The sequence below is a fragment of the Canis lupus genome, chromosome 22 (genome assembly GCF_003254725.2).
Source record: "Canis lupus dingo isolate Sandy chromosome 22, ASM325472v2, whole genome shotgun sequence".
Classification (NCBI taxonomy): domain Eukaryota; kingdom Metazoa; phylum Chordata; class Mammalia; order Carnivora; family Canidae; genus Canis; species Canis lupus.
In genome coordinates this window covers 14257905-14275759 of record NC_064264.1, presented here as the reverse complement: position 1 = coordinate 14275759, position 17855 = coordinate 14257905, and the positions used below count along the sequence as shown (strand labels likewise).

The 17855-nt window shown below is 36.7% G+C and overlaps 1 long non-coding RNA gene across 2 annotated transcripts in view; it reads left to right on the top strand.

Moving 5' to 3' along the window:
* LOC112678796 (uncharacterized) overlaps positions 1 to 17855 on the top strand; it is a 246025-nt gene that overhangs the window by 119285 nt on the left and 108885 nt on the right. For both annotated transcript variants that reach the window (XR_007404977.1, XR_007404978.1), the window contains exon 8: positions 651 to 727. This is a non-coding gene — a long non-coding RNA (uncharacterized LOC112678796). The remainder of the gene's footprint in view (positions 1 to 650; positions 728 to 17855) is intronic.

The following is a 17855-nucleotide window of genomic DNA, read 5'->3' as shown; positions in this document are numbered from 1 at the left end:
AATTAGCCCAAATTTGGAAACAACCAAGATGTCCCTCAATAGGTGAATGGGTAAATAATTTGTGGCATAACCGTACAATGGGATATTAGTCAGTGATAAAAAGAAATAAGATAAAAAAAAAAGAAATAAGATATCAAGCCATAGAAAGATACAGAGGAACTTCAAATGTATATTGTCAAGTGAAAGAAAGAAATCTGAAAAGGCTACATGCTGTATGATTCCAACTATATAACTTGTGGAAAGGGAATAACTTCAGAGACAGCGAAAAGACCAGGGCAGGTGTTAGAAAAGAATGAAGAAAGGATAAACAGATAAAGCTGTGGGGATTTGTATGGCGGTGAAAATATTCTTTATGACACATAATGCTCAATGTATATACCATTGTACAGTTGTCAAAATACATGGGATGTACAACACAAAAAGCAAACCCTACTGCAAACTATGGATCTTGGTTAATAATAATGTTCCAATATTAATTCATCAATCGTAACAAATGTACCACATTAAAGCAAGATGCTAAATAATAGGGGAAACTATGCCGGGGGGGATGGAAAAATGGGGTATTTGGGAGCTGTGCACTTCCTGCTTAATTTTTCTACAAACTGAAAACTGCTTTAAAAAATGAATTAATTTTTAAACTTCATTTTAAGGAACGTGAGTTAGAGGTGAACCCCTTAAGACGAGCACAACAGCTTCTATGGTCTAGATCCATTTCTTCTACTCCTGGGTAAGTCATTTCCTCATTTTTTTTCCTTAGCTTTCTGCCTGCTAAATGGGGGTAACAATAATACATCACATAAACTTGTTGAGGATTACAGCAATGCTGGTGCACAGTAAGTTCATTATTTTCTGTACAGTCATCATCCATGAGAGCAGTTGAAACTGAAGTACAACAAGGAAGCAGGTAGTGTGACTATTAGAAGAAACATGTCATAGATATGAGATTCTATGCTCAGAAGGTACAGTCCTGGTTTCAGAGCTAGGCCCCACATTGAAAGTCACAAGAGCAGTTGTTGGCAAACATTGCCCTAGAAGTGGTTAATTTTTCACACAGTGATATTTATTTATTTTGTCTATGTGGTGTCTACAAAGACTGTTGACTCAATCAATTTGGGGAAGATCATGAAGAAATAGTAATTACTGGAATTTATTCAGCACTTTTGTGTTTGCTAGGCACTGTTCGAAGAGTTTTACATCTCATTTAATTTGTACATAAAAATTAGGTAAGTGCTGCTATTCTCATTTTACAAATGAGGTAACTGAGGTTAATTGATTAAACTTGCTTGTGGTCACACAGCAAATAAGTAAAAATTGAAATTTGAAACTAAGTTAACACATTCTGGAATCTAAATTCTTCCCAACCATGTTATGTTGGTACTTTTGTAATATATACATTCTATGTGTGCATTTTATGTGTCTTTGTCTCTTACTCTAGAATAGGATTTTTTTAAAGATTTTATTTATTTATTCATTATTTATTTATTCATTCACACAGAAAGAGGCAGACGGAGGAGAAGCAGGCTCCATGCAAGGAGCCTGATGCAGGACTCGATTCTGGGAATCCGGGTCACGCCCTGAGCCAAAGGCAAACACTCAACCACTGAGCCACCCAGGCTTCCCTAAAATAAGATTTTAAACTGGCCCCACAACTTATTAGTTTTATATTTCTAAGCAATTTTATTGGCTTCCATGGCGATAAATGATAACAACAACACAGGACATTGTAAGGATTAAGTGGCCAAATATATTTAATGTTTTGAAAAGCACTTGCGGTAGAGAAAGGACATAATACATGTTATCTTTGCTATATTTTCATTAGTCCTCAACTATTTTATTACCATATCAATACATCTTTATTACTGACTATGCCAATAGCAACCTTTTGAAATTTTATGTCTGTATTTTTTTTAATTTTAAAGATTTTATTTATTTATTTATTCATGAGAGACACAGAGAGAGAGGCAGACACTAGGTAGAGGGAGAAGCAGGCTTCCTTCAGGGAACCTGATGCGGGATTTGATCCCAGGACCCCGGGATCATGCCTTGAGCTGAAGGCAGAGGCTCAACCATCAAGCCACCCAGGCATCCCAAATCTACTGTTTTAAAATACATTATTTTGATAGCAATTTATAACTATTAATTTCAGCATAATCCATATTTATTATACCTGTTGCAAAGACTGGTAGAGTTTTCAGGATTTTTAGCTTTTTTTTCTTCTTTTTTAAACACAAGGAACATACCCATGAGGACATCAGGGGCATCTTGCTCCTGTTATCTTCATTCTGTAGATGGAGAAAACCAAAAGAAAGATGAGTGGGAACATAAAGTCACTTTGTTCCTGTCTTAGAAAGTAAGAAAATGATGACTGATTGACCTTACACTCCTGATTCCTAGCTTAATGCAGTTAGCCCAAACTATGATCAGATGAAATGTTATACCACAAATGTGGTTATGCTCCTTCCTGTCCCCTTTAGGACTAAAGGTCATCTCCTCCAGCTACCGTACGTGCTGCCAGATGTCAGCCCTCAGCTGGTGGCTTTTGCTGGGGAGCATCCCTTGCCCGTGTAGCCACCATCCAATGAACCGTCTCTGTGGGGGTGAGACCCTCGGCCCCAGCTTAGGATGTCTCTAAAATGTCACCTCAATTTAGAGCTACCACAGGACCGGCTGAGGTTTCTACTGAGATTACACTGAACAATTATCGTATGGTTTCACTTCTATGGGGAATATAAGAAATAGTGAAAGGGATTTTTAAGGGAACGGGGGGGAGGGAGACTGAGTGGGAAATATTAGAGAGGGAGACAAACCATGAGAGACTCCTAACTCTGGGACATGAATAAAGGGTTGTGGAAGGGGAAGTGGGCGGGGGGTTGGGGTAACTGTGTGATGGCCCCTGAGGAGGGCACTTGATGGGGTGAGCACTGGGTGTTATACTATATATTGGCAAATCGAACTTAAATAAAAACAAATAAAATAAATAAAAAATAAATAAAAGTGAAATGATGTTAGTAGCGAGAGAGAGAGAGAGAGAGAGAGAGAGAGAGAGAGAGATAACATTAAACACAACTTCTCTTTCTGCCCTGTCCATCTAGATCTCTTCCTTTCTTCCCCAGGTTTTGAATCCAAGAACACTCTATAATAATCTCCCTGCATCTGCATTTTGTCTCAGAATCTGCTTCCCAGGAAATCTGACAAGGGTGACATGATACTTTGAGTTAATGGGATGGGGGAAACACACCAATATTTAACCCTTCAGTTGCTGCCTCTCAATATTTCTGACAGATATTAAAATAATTTTCTTTCATTACATTGTATTCAAATAGGTTTTGGCATAAAACAATACATGGTTTTTCGTCATAGTTTCAGAGCCAGGAGTACAGTGTAGCTAGGTTCTCTGCTCAGGCTCTCAGCAAGTCTGCATTCAAGGTGTCAGGCAGACCGTGTTCTCATCTGGAGGCACCGCTAGGGAGGAGTCTCTCTCCATGCTCCTTCATGTTGGCAGAATTTATTTGCAGAGGTAGACGTCATTGCATATTGCTTCCTCAAAGCCAGCAACAGACACACCCATACATGCATGTGCATGCACGGGCTTGCACGCACACACAGACACAGACACAGACACACACACACACACACACACACACAGAGATGAGAGAGAAACACTATCTGGTATTTTGCTTTCAGACCCAGTTTTAGATCCTCTATAAAAAGAGGTCACCTGATTAGGACAGGCCCACCCAGGATAGAATAATCTCCTTTTGATTAATTTAAACTGATTAGAGACTTTAATTACACCATTAAAATCCCTTCATATTTACCATGTCTGATTGGTTAGATGCAAGCTATAGCTTCTGCCACACACAAAAAGTGTAGACTATAAATAGGTGTCAGTCATCTTAGAACTTTACTTATCACATGAAATAAAATTATATTTATTACAAAGCAAGAAGCAGCAGTTTTTTTGTGACACTATGTTCAGGGGAGGGGTAACTAATTTAATAGAAGGGATGCACATTTCACTCTAAGAAGAATCTCAAGATCTGGATTTGTTCTTGAGCCCAACTAATTGTTATTCCAGGTTTTCTTTGCTTGGCTCTGACTTCTTATTTCAATTCTTCTGTGTTTCTACTCCCAAAGCAGGCAGTGCCCCAAATGTGCTTCCTGGGGTAACACATTCCACCTACTTCTCGGTCTCAAATTTCTCTACACCCTCCATTTTCTCTTACCCAAATGACTACCTGTTTTGCTTGTCGCTGGCTCAGAGTCCATCATTGTTTCCCAAGGAAGACTCCCAACGTTCCTTTCTTTTTCATTCTTCAATATGGCAATGTAGGCACACTTATGGTTCCTTGCATGGAAGTGTGTGCTTGTCGTGGTGCACTGGAGTGGAGGACATTTTGATGCACCATTGACACATATCTTACTTTGGCCAAAGGAATGATAACGGTTAGAACAGAAGCAAAGGCTTTTGGATTGGCCTCTTGACTGTCTGCCATTCACCGTGAGAAGAATTTGGTTTGCTGGGCTAAGACGGATGAGAGAAAATCAGAGTAGGTCTGAAACCAACCCATACCACAGGACCACACCTGGTTGACTCACACTTGGAAGAAGAGTCACCCAACAGAACTCAGCTTAGGTTGACTTACCCATAACTGACTTATAGTCAGATAAGCATGAGAATAAAGGTTTTAATTTATTTTAAGGTTTTATTTTAAGTGCCTTTAAAACTCTTTTAAGGCACTGATATTTGCAGTGTTTTTGTAGACAGCATTATTGCAGCAATGACTGAGTGAAACTTTATCAGGCATATATGAATTTGTATATATCTACATGAAATTTATGTAATATATTGCATAGATAATAATATAGGAAAAAGGATAAAGGAAAAGGATATTTAACAATCACTCACCATACTGAACCTAACACTAGGAGGTAACGTTTTCATCTGCAAGACATATGGCTTAACGGATGGAGTTATCTTGCCTTTTAGTAAATTCTATTAACCTATCAAATCTTAAGTCGTACCTTCTCTGTGACTCTTCCATTATTTTTTTCCTAGGAAATTCTTTGGGCCCCTGCAAGATTTATGAATTTACCAAGTGTTTTAGTCTTAAGTATATTGTGTTTGTTCAATTGGGCTGAGTTTCCTTCTGTGCTTGTGGTTAACCATGGTATTAGAGCGAACATTGACATTTCCTATGTTTGTTCTCTGGTGGGGTACTCTTGGAATGAGTGCTATTTATTCATTAGTTCATCAAATATTTATTGAGAACCTACTATGGACAAGGCACCATGCCAAATCCAGTGTTATCACTTACTCTTCTATGATGATAGAACTTCTTTACTCAAAACCTTATTGTACCTTATTGTTAATGACCACACATCCATCTATACTGTAAAGATTGTTAATGGCTATAAGATACTTCCAAATACTGTGTATAACTATCAAATATTTTAATATATATAACACAGATATAGGGACGCATGAGTGGCTCAGTGGTTGAGCGTCTGCCTTCAGCTCAGGTTGTGATCCCAGGGTCCTGGGATCGAGTTCTGCATTGGGCTCCCTGCACGGAGCCTGCTTCTCCCTTTGCCTGTGTCTCTGCCTCTCTCTGTGTCTCTCATGAATAAATAAAATCTTTAAAAAATAGAATAAAACAGCAGACTTACCTTCCTAGAAACCTCTCTGCAATCAGGAATTAAATCCTTCGTGAATCTATAACATCAGGATCTCAGTTAAACCTGGGATAGCCTTGTGTTTCTGAACACCTGTATTGATCTCTAGACGTTGACTAAAAGAAAATTCATGGCAGCCATGAAATTTTGAGTGTGGCAGTCACAGTGCAAGTGATTAAGAGCCTTGTCTTTCACCTTCAGTGTTAAAGTTCTGCCCTGAGCAGTTTAACACCTCACCTCCAGACTCAGCCAAGTACCCAGTGCCTGTGAATTGACACCACAAACACACCTCCAAATTTAACAAAGGAGAAAAAAAAAAAGGAGTAAAACGGGATGAAGGGGGGTAGAAAGCTATAAGAAACTTTTGAGCTAAGATTAAAGCACCAGGAAAATCTTAATGAAATCATTTTAAAAGGTCATTAAGGAAAGAAACAAAACAAAACACGACTCTCCTGCGACTGAAGATCAGGCCGCCAAAGGAGAGCTCAATTGTGTCCAGATAAAGTACTATCATCCTTTACCTTAATGAACTCGGTACTGACAAGTCTTTTATGACAAATTTTGTGCTCTAGCAGCAACTTCAAATCTATATGAGATTTGGAGCTCCATTTAAAGCCATATCTGGCCCTGTCATGTTTGTGTGACAAGTTCTCTCAGTCCTCATCTGGGTCACTAAATGGAGATCCCATGATAGAGAAAACCGACATCCCATCCATCTTGCTTTGCATGAGTGCGCCTCTGCCAGTGAAACTACCTAACAATGTTAGTTTTATATACACTCCAGAAATGCAGCCGTGAATTGGCTTCCAATAGCCCAAACAGAAGAGTCTTGCCTGTGTCAATTTAGAAGAGGGTTGGTCCCCTTAACGCCTCCCCCCCCCAAAAAAAAGAAAGAAAGAAATGAAAAACCAGCACTCACTCCAATCCTATACCATACAGTATTTTAGAACTTTTGTATACCTCTCCCTTTTTTAAAAAAAGGAAATATAATCACTCCCCCTTGTTCAAAGTGAGGAACAAACATACCACGTAAAAAAAAAAGAAATTAAGAGTAGACATAAAAACAATTCATAGTAGAGTTAATTGCATTTTTGTTAACATTTCACTTCAATTATTTGTTCAAAGGAAACAAAAATACTGGCAGTTAAAATGGAGAAGATTTCATCTTAGGGTAGGGGCAGTTTTCTCCTACCTTTGTTTTTATTTGGAACGTGAATTATTTGGTTTTTCCTTAAAGCACTGTGTAAAAACCAAAACAAACCCCTGCAAACTCAGTGTTTTCTTCTAAGACCTGAAACACCTCATCATAAGTGAAAACAACATAAGATCCTCTAAAGTATGTTACTTTCTAAGGTTCTTAATAAAGGTCATGTCGAGCTAAGTAATTCTTAAATGATATGTAAATCAAGTTAAAGGTGGCATTGTCATCCACACAAGAAAAGTGACTTGTGCGCGTAATTAAAAAAATAAAAAATCACAAAGGTCACAAAGCCCTTCTGTGTTACTTCATCATTATGGTGCATCAGGCAAGTCCTATGAAACTATCTAGACCCTTGTGAAGCCTAGAAGTAATACACAGGGTGCAACCTAGGTCTGTTCAACTGTAAATTCTTCTTAAAGATGAGTTTAGAATGGATTGTACAGTTACTGGCCTCAACTAGCAAAAGAAAGAACAATAATTGAAAAGGATAGAATGACAAGCTGCACTTTACTATTACCAAAAAAAAAAAAAAATGTAACCACAGTATTAAAAAGGACAGGGTTGCAATGTCTACGACTTTGAAATGCCTTTTAGGAGTAATATCTTTTCCCCCAAGATTTTCTCCAACATACATTTTGTTATAAGTCTTCCTGACCTTTTGCTCATCAAGATGCTGGTATCTGCAGAGGGAATTTCATAGAAAGTATCCCCTTGAAATGAAGGAACAACTTACTTTTGCCCTTCACTGGTATAAACTATATTGAAAACAATTTTGATGTTGCTCGGCAACATTTAATATATACCAAAATAAAACCCCGCCCTTCACCTGACTCTTAAAAGCAAGAAAATTGAATTTCTTAACATGGCTTCTGATATCTCTTTAGTTTAGATTAAGTGTAGGTTAAAGTGTAATCTTTCTGTAATCTGATCACAGGTTCCAACAAATAAGATAGCTAGGGGCAGGACATGAAATAGAAAGTTCCAAATTGTGCTAAGTGTGTTCATATACAGACTGTGAAACAGAAGAGTCCCTGGTGGCTTCCAGTGCCAGCTTTGCATCTTCCAAAAAGATGCGGTATCTCTGAGTGAACTCCCTCTGAACTCTACTTGTCAAAGTAATGGTGAAATAACGACATCACGTAAACAAAGCCAAACAAGAGGCTGGTTTGCTGCTATTGTTAGCATCATTAAAAATTAAGCAAGGCTGATTTAGAGCAAATACTTAATGCTGACGATTCCATTCTTTGCAATCGTTTTCCTCTACCGCGTAGAGTTGTTTTTAAGGTATTTTTCTAAGCTGTAGGATTTTTCTTTTGATAGAGCATGTTTTACTTCCTTTGTCCTTTTGTTTTATTTTTGTTTTACCTTACATTAGAGGAAGACAACATATAATCTCTGATAAAATACAAAAGCTAAAAAAAAGATTAAAAGAAAAGCTAACATTGTCTTTTCTTCAAATATCTCTTGGGAGTTCTATATGTGTTAAAATGCATAGGTACATATTAAATGTTTGCATAGAACTTCTTTTTTTTATTTAAATTCAATTTGCCAACATATAGTATAACACCAAGTGCTCATCCCATCGAGTGAACTTCTAATTCGATTCTGAGATAGAAAAAGAATCATATAAAATTAGGCTTCACTTAAATTATTTTTCCACATAGATTTGAAAGAGAGCATGCTAAAAACACCTGAAAAAGTCTATAACTCAGAGGTTTGGTGGGAGGTCCTATGGCTTATAATGTGATTTGTGATACCTAGGTACACAGCCCTATTACTGGCCCTATTTTCTGAAGAAAAATTAAACTTAGTCAGCTCTGACAAATTAGACCGGGTTTCCATGTCAAATTTTATGTTGTCTACTCTAACGTCATTAAAATTGGATAGTTTATTCTTACCCTGCTATAAATATCAATAAAGTTAAAATGTTAGAATCCTAGAGGCATTTGCATTTTGACAATTTTTTAAAAGCCTACCGTCAGTAGGATGAAAGCAGAGTCGTGAAATTTGAGGAGTTTGTAAGATCATGGTCAAGTTTGGGATAATGTATCAGCATCCCAACAGCTATATGTATAGTCACGTGATTGGCCCTTCTCGTGTTCCTTTGGCCTGATAAGGGAGATTTCTCACAGATTTTAGAAGTGATGGATATAGAATTTAACACTTACTAAAGTGATGATAGACCACATATGTTTTCTCTTCGAACATCATTTTTCAACTGATTATATGCCCTTGCTTCATATTCTATTCTCCAATGTTCTTCAGTTCACAAGTTATGCCCTGTTCTTTTTGCCCTTGGTTTTTTGCACATCCCATTTCCTCTCTTTGGAGCGCTCTTCCTTTACCTTTCTTCTGGTAAAACCCTACTCATGCTTCATTTCTCAGGTTGGAATTTCCTTTTGTTAGGAACCCATTTCTGTGCCACCCCAGCACAGAGGAAGCCCTGTCTGCTTATACTTCCGGAGCAACAAACCAATCCCCAATCAGAGCATGTTCAGTGTGGTTGCAGGGTCTAGACACCATTTATTTTGCCCGTTCTGGCTATGTTCTCAGCACACAGTATTGTGTTTGACACATAGCACATTTCTGACTAAATGCTGCTATATGCGCTTATAATCCTGTATTTTATCACTCCCTCCCTGTGCTACGTTCTCCAGTCATTGTCATCCCTCTTGCCACCGTTGAAGGTTCTGTGCTCTCTCAGATCTCTAGGCCTTAGCTCCAGGCTAACCTTCTATCTTTAATCTCTACCCACTCATCATTCTTCCTAACCTTCAAAATTCAACTCAGCTTATGACCTCCTTTGGGAAGCTACCCATAGCCTTTCATCAATATGTTGTTGACAAGGGTGTCTCAGTATCCCCTTGGTATTCTCAATCAAACATTGCATAGATAATGCTGTAATGAAATCATCCAAAATTTCTGACTCTTGAATTAACTGAAATATCTTAAGTACAAAGGTGCTGATTTAATTCTCTATACCTATACTCTAGGCTGATTCATGGATGACATTCAGGTATATAAAAGACATTCAAATGGATTTTCCTGGATTAAAAAAGCTGTATGTCCGGGCTCCAGGATTTACTTCTTATATACTCTTTGTCAAGTGGCTCAGTATTTCTGAATTTTATTTTTGTTATCTTAGAAATAGGAAAAATAACACCTGCTGGGTCTATAAATAAGCGGTCTCCTTTCCCATGATATCATGTTTCCATGTGGCTAGATTTCAGCTGTAGTAGCACAGCACGTCTCTCCCCACCTCTCACTCAGCCCTGTGGAAGAGATGACTTATCTGGGTGCTGAATCTGGCTTATATTGCTAACCTTCTGGCTGCCAAGTTTGTATTCTCCACACTTCAGTAAGACACCTCCTTGCAATTGTTCATACTGCTGGAGACTGTGAAGATAAGACTGCGTGCTTCACGGGTAAGAAGTAAGCAAGTCCTTTTGGGCCAAGGTCTAGAGCTACATTCAACAACAGGCTTTCTTCCTTCTAACAGTAAAATCTTTTGTTTTACTGACATCCGTGGTAGCTCTTTGGGAAGGAGTATTGTCTCTGAATTAGAAGTACAACAGAGTTGGGGGAGGGGTTAATACTTCTGAAATAAATGGAATTGTGAGGTTGGGCATGTGGAGCGAGCACTTGGAACGCTCTTGAACCGTGATGAAGACCTGAAACTGTCTCTGCAAATCCCAAGTGATGAATCTATTAAGGCAGTCACACATTGGGCAGAAATGGGTAGGCCCTTGCTTAGGCATGTCTGGTGTCTGCTCTACAGAGTGTGAACCTGGTTCCAAAGCTGAGGCACAGCCAGGCTTGAGTCAGATGAGGTCTGGGACTGGCATCTAGCTACAGTTCTAGTAGGGCAGTACTCATCAAGTCCTGTCTCGAAGAGGGCTCTGAGCAGTGCATCTCTGTGTCTCCAAACTATCTGACATTCGTTCCCTTCTGTGAACTAGTAAGTTCCATGACCAGACATCTTTTTGTTTCATTCACTGCTTTATCATCAGTGTCTTTAAGAGTGCCACGTATGAGTAAGTGTTAAGTAAATATTCGTTGAGTGAATGAATAAATTTTTCTGATTTCCATCTCTCAGTTTGTTCCAAATAGTGGCAGGGAGAAGTGATGTAAATTTACTGGATCCCCTCAAATTCTCCCACGTGCGTGGCCTATTTCTTAGTGTTCCTATAAGGATCATATATTTTAAAGTATATAATTTGAGATTAAAAATTAAAGGCATTGCACAAATGTCCCAAATGAATACTATTTAACCTTATTGCTGTTTTAAATTTACTATTTCTGCCCTTTCCTCTTGCTTTTTGTTTTTTTAATTGAGACATAATTGACATATTACATTATATTGTTTTGTATACAATGTAATGATACTTGTATGTATTGTAAAAAGTTCACCACAATAAGTCTAGCTAACATCCATGCCACAGGTAGTTATGAAATTTTTTCTTGTGGTAAAAACATTTAAGATTTACTCACTTAGCAACTTTCAAATATACAATACAGTTTATTAACTATGGTCATCATGCTGTATATTACAGCACCAGAACTTATCTCCTTTTGTTTTCATTAACTAAAGCTTTTGATTCACATTATCTAGCTTAAAGAGTACTTATTTATGTTGTACATATTAGTCTCTGCTACCCTAACATTTCTTCTTCATTTATTATTACTTTTTTTTAAGATTTTATTTATTTATTCATGAGAGACACAGAGAGAGAGAGTTAGAGACACAGGCAGAGGGAGAAACAGGCTCCATGCAGGGAGCCGGATGTAGGTGAGACTCGATCCCGGGTCTCCAGGATCATGCCCTGGGCCAAAGGCAGGCGCCAAACCGCTGAGCCACCCAGGGATACCTATTATTACTTTTAAAAGAAAATAGTGGCAGTATTACCTGAAGAAAAATAGGTGAAATTCAAATTAGGAATTGTTTTCTAGAACAATCTATATAAAATATTTTGTTACATGAAAATGTTGAAGCCAGTGGTTCTAGTGTCATGTGAAAAATATGAATTTGTCATGGCTTGTCAAAATGAACTCAGTGTCTTGCGCTCAAAAATATACAAAACCTACCAGTCACTTATTCTTTCTAAGTGGTATTAATCTCACTAGAATCAGTCTTCTTGACTGGTGGAAACTTTCTCAGGTGAGTGGGCATTCTGGGCAGTCTAAGCACCTTGACCATGACCTCTCTTACTGGTTCTCATCATCCATGACTTCCTTTTTAGAAACCTTAGACCTTTCAGTTACCTCCCATGCCAGATCTCTTGCTTAAATGTCTCCTACCCACAATATCTAGATATATCTAGAAACACTAGTAAAACATTATATTAAGTATCCATTGCACCTCTTTGATTAGGTTTATTACTAGGCATTTTATGGGTTTTGGTACAATTGTAAATGGGATTGATTCCTTGATTTCTCTTTCTGGGGTTTAATCTTTGGTGTATAGAGATGCAACAGATTTCTGTACATTGATTCTGTATCCTGCAACTTTACTGAATATGTCGACCAGTTCTAGCAGTTTTTTGTGGAGGCTTTTGGGTTTTGTATATAGAATACATGCCATCTGCAAATAGTGGGAATTTTACCTCTTCCTTGTCATTTGGATGCCTTTCATTTCTTTTTTGTTTTCCAATGGCTGAGCTAGGACTTTCAGTATTGTGTTAAATAACAGTAGACATCCCTGTCCTGACCGTAGAGGAATAGCTCTCAGTTTTTCCCCATTGGAGATAATGTTAGCTGTGGGTTTTCATATATGGTCTTTATTATGTTCAGGTATGTTCCCTCTAAATCTACTTTGTTGAGGGTTTTTATCATGAATGGATGTGGTACCTTGTCAAATGCTTTTTCTGCATCTATTGAAAAGATCACATGGTTCTCAACATTTCTTTTATTAATGTGTATCATGTTGATATATTTGCTTCCCTCACATGTGTTGGAATGACTAAAATCAACAACACAAGAAACAACAGGTGTTGGCGAGGATGTAGAGGAAAGGGGAACCTTCTTGCACTGTTGGTGAAAATGCAAACTGGTTCAGCCACACTGGGAAATAGTATGGAATTTCCTCAAAAAGTTAAAAATAGAACTGTCCTATGATCTGGCAATTGCACTACTAAGAATTTACCCAAAGAATACAAAAATTCTAATTCAGAGGGACACTTGCACCCTGATGTTTATAGCATCATTATCCACAATAGCCAAATTATGGAAAGAGCCCAAATGTCCATCAACTGATGAATGGATAAAGAAGATGTGTGTGTGTGTGTATTTGTGTGTGTATATATACATACACAGACACACCACTACATACAATGGAGTATTACTCAGTCATCAGAAGAATGGAATCCTGCCATTTGCTACAACATGGATGGAACTAGAGAGTATTATGCTAAATGAAATAAGGCAGTCACCAAAAGACAAGTACCATATAATTTCATGTGAAATTTAAGAAAGAAAAGAAATGAACAAAGGAGAAAAAAGAGAGAGGTAGGCAAATCAACTTTTTTGGAGTACTTACTCTGGATCATCTTGCATTCATTCTTTTTCTATATTATCACATTTATGTCTCACAACACTACTGTTAGCTACACATATAATTAATATTCTCTTGATTTTATGAAACAGAGAAAAAGAATAGGGAAGGAATAGTAAGGATCTCAAACTACATAGCTACCAAGGGGAGGAGTGAATATATGAACCAAGTCAAAATGACCTCAGAGTCCACCTTCTTAATCAGAATGCTAGACTGCCAGGTAGGTTATTACTGTTATTTTTCCCACCTTATTTAGCACTAATTAGCTCACCTGCTCTAAAACATTTAGTATCTCTTAATTATTAAATAGGAAATATAGTAAACTGACATTCAAAGTCATCTGCAGCAGGACAAACTTAAACTTCCGATTTCATCCCCCCATTCACTCTTCTCATTGACATTTTTCTCAGCTACTTAGATAGTGAACTTACCCTCTCACTCCTACATCTCAATGTCATCTCACTTTTCTCAGCTATATATTCTTCTACCAACAAAATTGTATCCATTCTTCAGAGAACAAACTTAACAAGCCATAAATTCCTCTCCATTTTCTTTCTAAGGTGCCCTTGTGATACATGCGTTTTTGTTACACGCCCTGCATAAGCTTCTATATAACAGCAGGCATCCACGTTCTAGTCCAGAATGTAAACTGTGTCCTCCCTTGAGAGGAGGCTGTATCGCAGTCAGATTCTTAATTCTCACAGCTTCCAGCACAGCGACTTTTTACACAGAATGTCCCATAAATGATTATTGAATTGATAGAAATGGAAACCTAATTTCCATTGCTACCAACAAGAAAAAAAAATGTACTGAGATGAAGTTATTTTGTTTACTATCTTCTCTACCTGTTTTCATACGGAATTTTCACTTATAAATGCAAATAAATCTTTCTAAATAACATGTTCATTATTCTCATTGTATTTCTATAAAGCTTTCTTTGCAATAGAGCAGATGAATTTTAGGAATGGTACATTCTATATTGGCGTGATGCTCTGCATTTTTAGTGTCAACTTTCAATGATACTTACCTTTGCAAAGGGAAAAGAGCTAGTACCACATAAAAATCACATCTGCTGTCATAACTATTGTCATATATCCCTTTCTTTCTCCAAAATGGCAGCAGAAAAGCTGTGCACAGTACAGAATCCCAAAATGTGGGAGCTTGCCCAGGCGCCCCATTGTCCTTTCTGTCATACTATAAATGAAACAAAAAGACAGAATAGGCAGTTGGCTAAATCTGACTGCCAAAAGTAATAAATAAAATGTTTAATGGCATGTCTTTTTCAAATAGGAATGTCTTGATAGTCCACAAAAAAGACATATTAATTTAATATACAGTGACTCTCTGTACAGTAGCAGCAAGTTTCCTGATAGATGTGATGAATTGAATTCAGTTCTCAGTAGCAAATCCTTGAAAACATGTGGAATGACATGGTGTAAGGGGAAAACTAGTCTTTGCTTCCAAAATTTACCCAAGGTTAGTTCAAATCTAATTTATAACTTAGGAGTGAAGGCTAAGAGTGACAATGTGCTAAAGTGGTTTGAAACCTGATAGAACTGTATTAGAACCCTGATTTTGGCATTTTATAATTGGGAGCTATTGTCCTGTTATTTAACTCTCTAATCTTTGGTTTCTTAGTTTATAAAATAAAAATAATATTAAACATCCCGTACACATGTTGTAGCTGTTGGAGATAATCATGATATCTGAAACATAGCTGTTTAACAAATAATAGCTACTTCTCTTAATATTATTACCATATATAAAGTATCAACAAGAGTAATAGCAAAAGATACAAGGATTCTGAAGTCTCTCTCATGGAAAAGGATCAGAGTGTAGGACCTCAATGGAAGTTCCATCCAAGTTGAAAAGACCAGTGCCTTCTTCTCTGCTCTGGTCCTTGGATGCTCATTCTCTGGGGAATGGAATCATTCTTTCAATGTGAAACCTGAAGTAAAAGAACAACAATCAAAAACCATACAAATAGGAGGTGAATAAACACTTAGGAAGGAACCCGAAACTTTTCTCCCAAGCATTTCTAATTTCCTATTCTTTGAGATAATTGCCTATTAGTGTCCTCCTTACTAAGAATCCACAGTGCTTATTATAACAGAGGAGAATGTCAACTGTCTTCCCAATTCTAATTTTAATCTAGGATAAAGAGGACTACCTGCCTATACTTATTAGCTTTTATTTTCAACGAGTTACTCTGAACATATTAATTACTTTTCTTTCTGCTAACATACACCAAGTATATTCTACATGAAGGTACTGTAGTGTATATAAATATATTTGGACTTTGTTCCTAAGAAACCAAAAGGTTCATATGAAAGAAGGATGTGGAGTGGGCAAGTAGCAGTTTGTCCAAAACCAGTATAGGCTTCTGTAAAAAAGTGTGTAAGGAAAAAAAAAAAGTTTAGTTTTTTTTTTTCTGGATACGTTTGCACAAAAAATAAACACATCATCTGACGTTCAGTTTAAGTAGATGGCTCTACTGAAATTCATGAGCTAAATAAAAGCTTCCAACTCATACTTTACTTCCATTTTTTCTATAAAAATAAAATGATGTGCAAAGGACAGAGGAGATTTTTTTTTGGTTAGAGGAGATTGTTAAAGGGAATAGAAATATTATATAAGTGAAGAGACAGTGGGAGCCATTTAACTGTTCAATATGAGTTCAAATCAATCAGCCCAGATATGGTTAATAGCAAGGAATTGGGAGAACTTGCTACAAAGCTGCTATTGACAATATTTGTGGAACCAGGGAGGACAAGAAAGTCACTAAAAACTGAAACTATCAAGTGTTCCTACTTGCAAGAAACTAAAATTTCTAGCATATATGTTTTAATAGCTTGTTTGTAAATCTCTAGAAATAAAAACATTGACCATTAACGGGCAACATATATTTACACAGAAGGGAAGCCAATTCGCTCTTTTTTTTTTTCAAAATCCTGAATTTAACAATATTTTAGACAAGGGGTATGAAAATATGTCTCTTTATTAAAAAGTTTTTTTTTTAAATTCCAGTTAGAATGAAATCTTGCCATTTGCAACAAAATGGATGGAGCTAGAGAGTATTATGCTAAACAACATAAGTCAATCAGAGAAAGACAAATATCATATGATTTCTCATATGTGGAATATAAGGAACAAAGCACAGCAGCAAAGGAAAAAATATCTCTCAATTTAAAAAAAATGAGAAGGATGGAAAGATGGGTCAAAAACTGAATGGAGAACAATGTGGCTTGAAATATAGATTGATATGAGTTAGTGGGAAATTTTTTAAGTAGACCATATAAGTGTATGTATTCAGTCTTATTCAAAATTTTGAATAACACTAATTTGAAAGTTATACTTAATAAATTCTATATCAGAATCAGAGTATCAAAATAAATAGCCTAACACAATAGATTCAATCGAACATAATAAAAATAATTGAGTAACTCTAAATTAAAACATGTAGTGACATAAGCCATCTAATACTCATACCTAGTGGTAAGATTGACTTAAGCATAGCACATATGTGTCTGATGCAAGGTCAAACTTGTTTAAAAGAATATAACATACCATTAAGTTACATTGCCACTTAATATATTTTGTCCTGATTAATGATTAGCTAGCTTTTATTTTGTAGAGAGGATCCTCCCCCTATGAATATTATTTAGACCATTTCAACCTAAGGTTGTTTGGGGAAGTAAAATTGATCATAGAATCATAAAATGCCCTAATCACTTATAAATGAGTAGTCACTTATAGCATCACTTATAAAATTATCCCCAAACAACCATTTCCAGGATAACAGTAACTATGAAGTTTCTTGTTGACTGGCAAATATTGTACAAATTGATTACATATTAAAACTTTAAAAATTTGGGACGCCTGGGTGGCTCAGCGGTTTAGTGCCTGCCTTCAGCTCAGGGTGTGATCCTAGAGTCCTGGGATCTAGTCCTACATTGGGCTCCCTGCATGGAGCCTGCTTCTCCCTCTGCCTGTCTCTCTGCCTCTGTGTGTGTGTGTGTGTGCATGTGTTTCAAATAAATAAGTAAATAAATCTTAAAAACATTAAAAATTAACAGTAAAACTAAATGTAATTATTTCAGAAGTTATAGGATTTCATTAAAAAGATGAAAAAGATGTGGAGAATGCTTGAATTACATGCAAAGCCTTTACAAATGGGGATCAGAAAGTTTAATCAATTTTTGAAGCTACGACACTGAAAAAAATGATAACATCCAAAGAGGGCAACTTGAATATCAAAGAATTAAGAACAGAGCCTGGAGTAATTAATGGAGTGAACTATATGGTCTAAAGAATGATCCTCTTCATATTGTCAAAATCAAACATGAATTTAAAAAATCATATCATAAAATTGTATTACAAAAATTACATACACATCCAAAATTTGTCAATGCTTGATTCAGTCCAAGT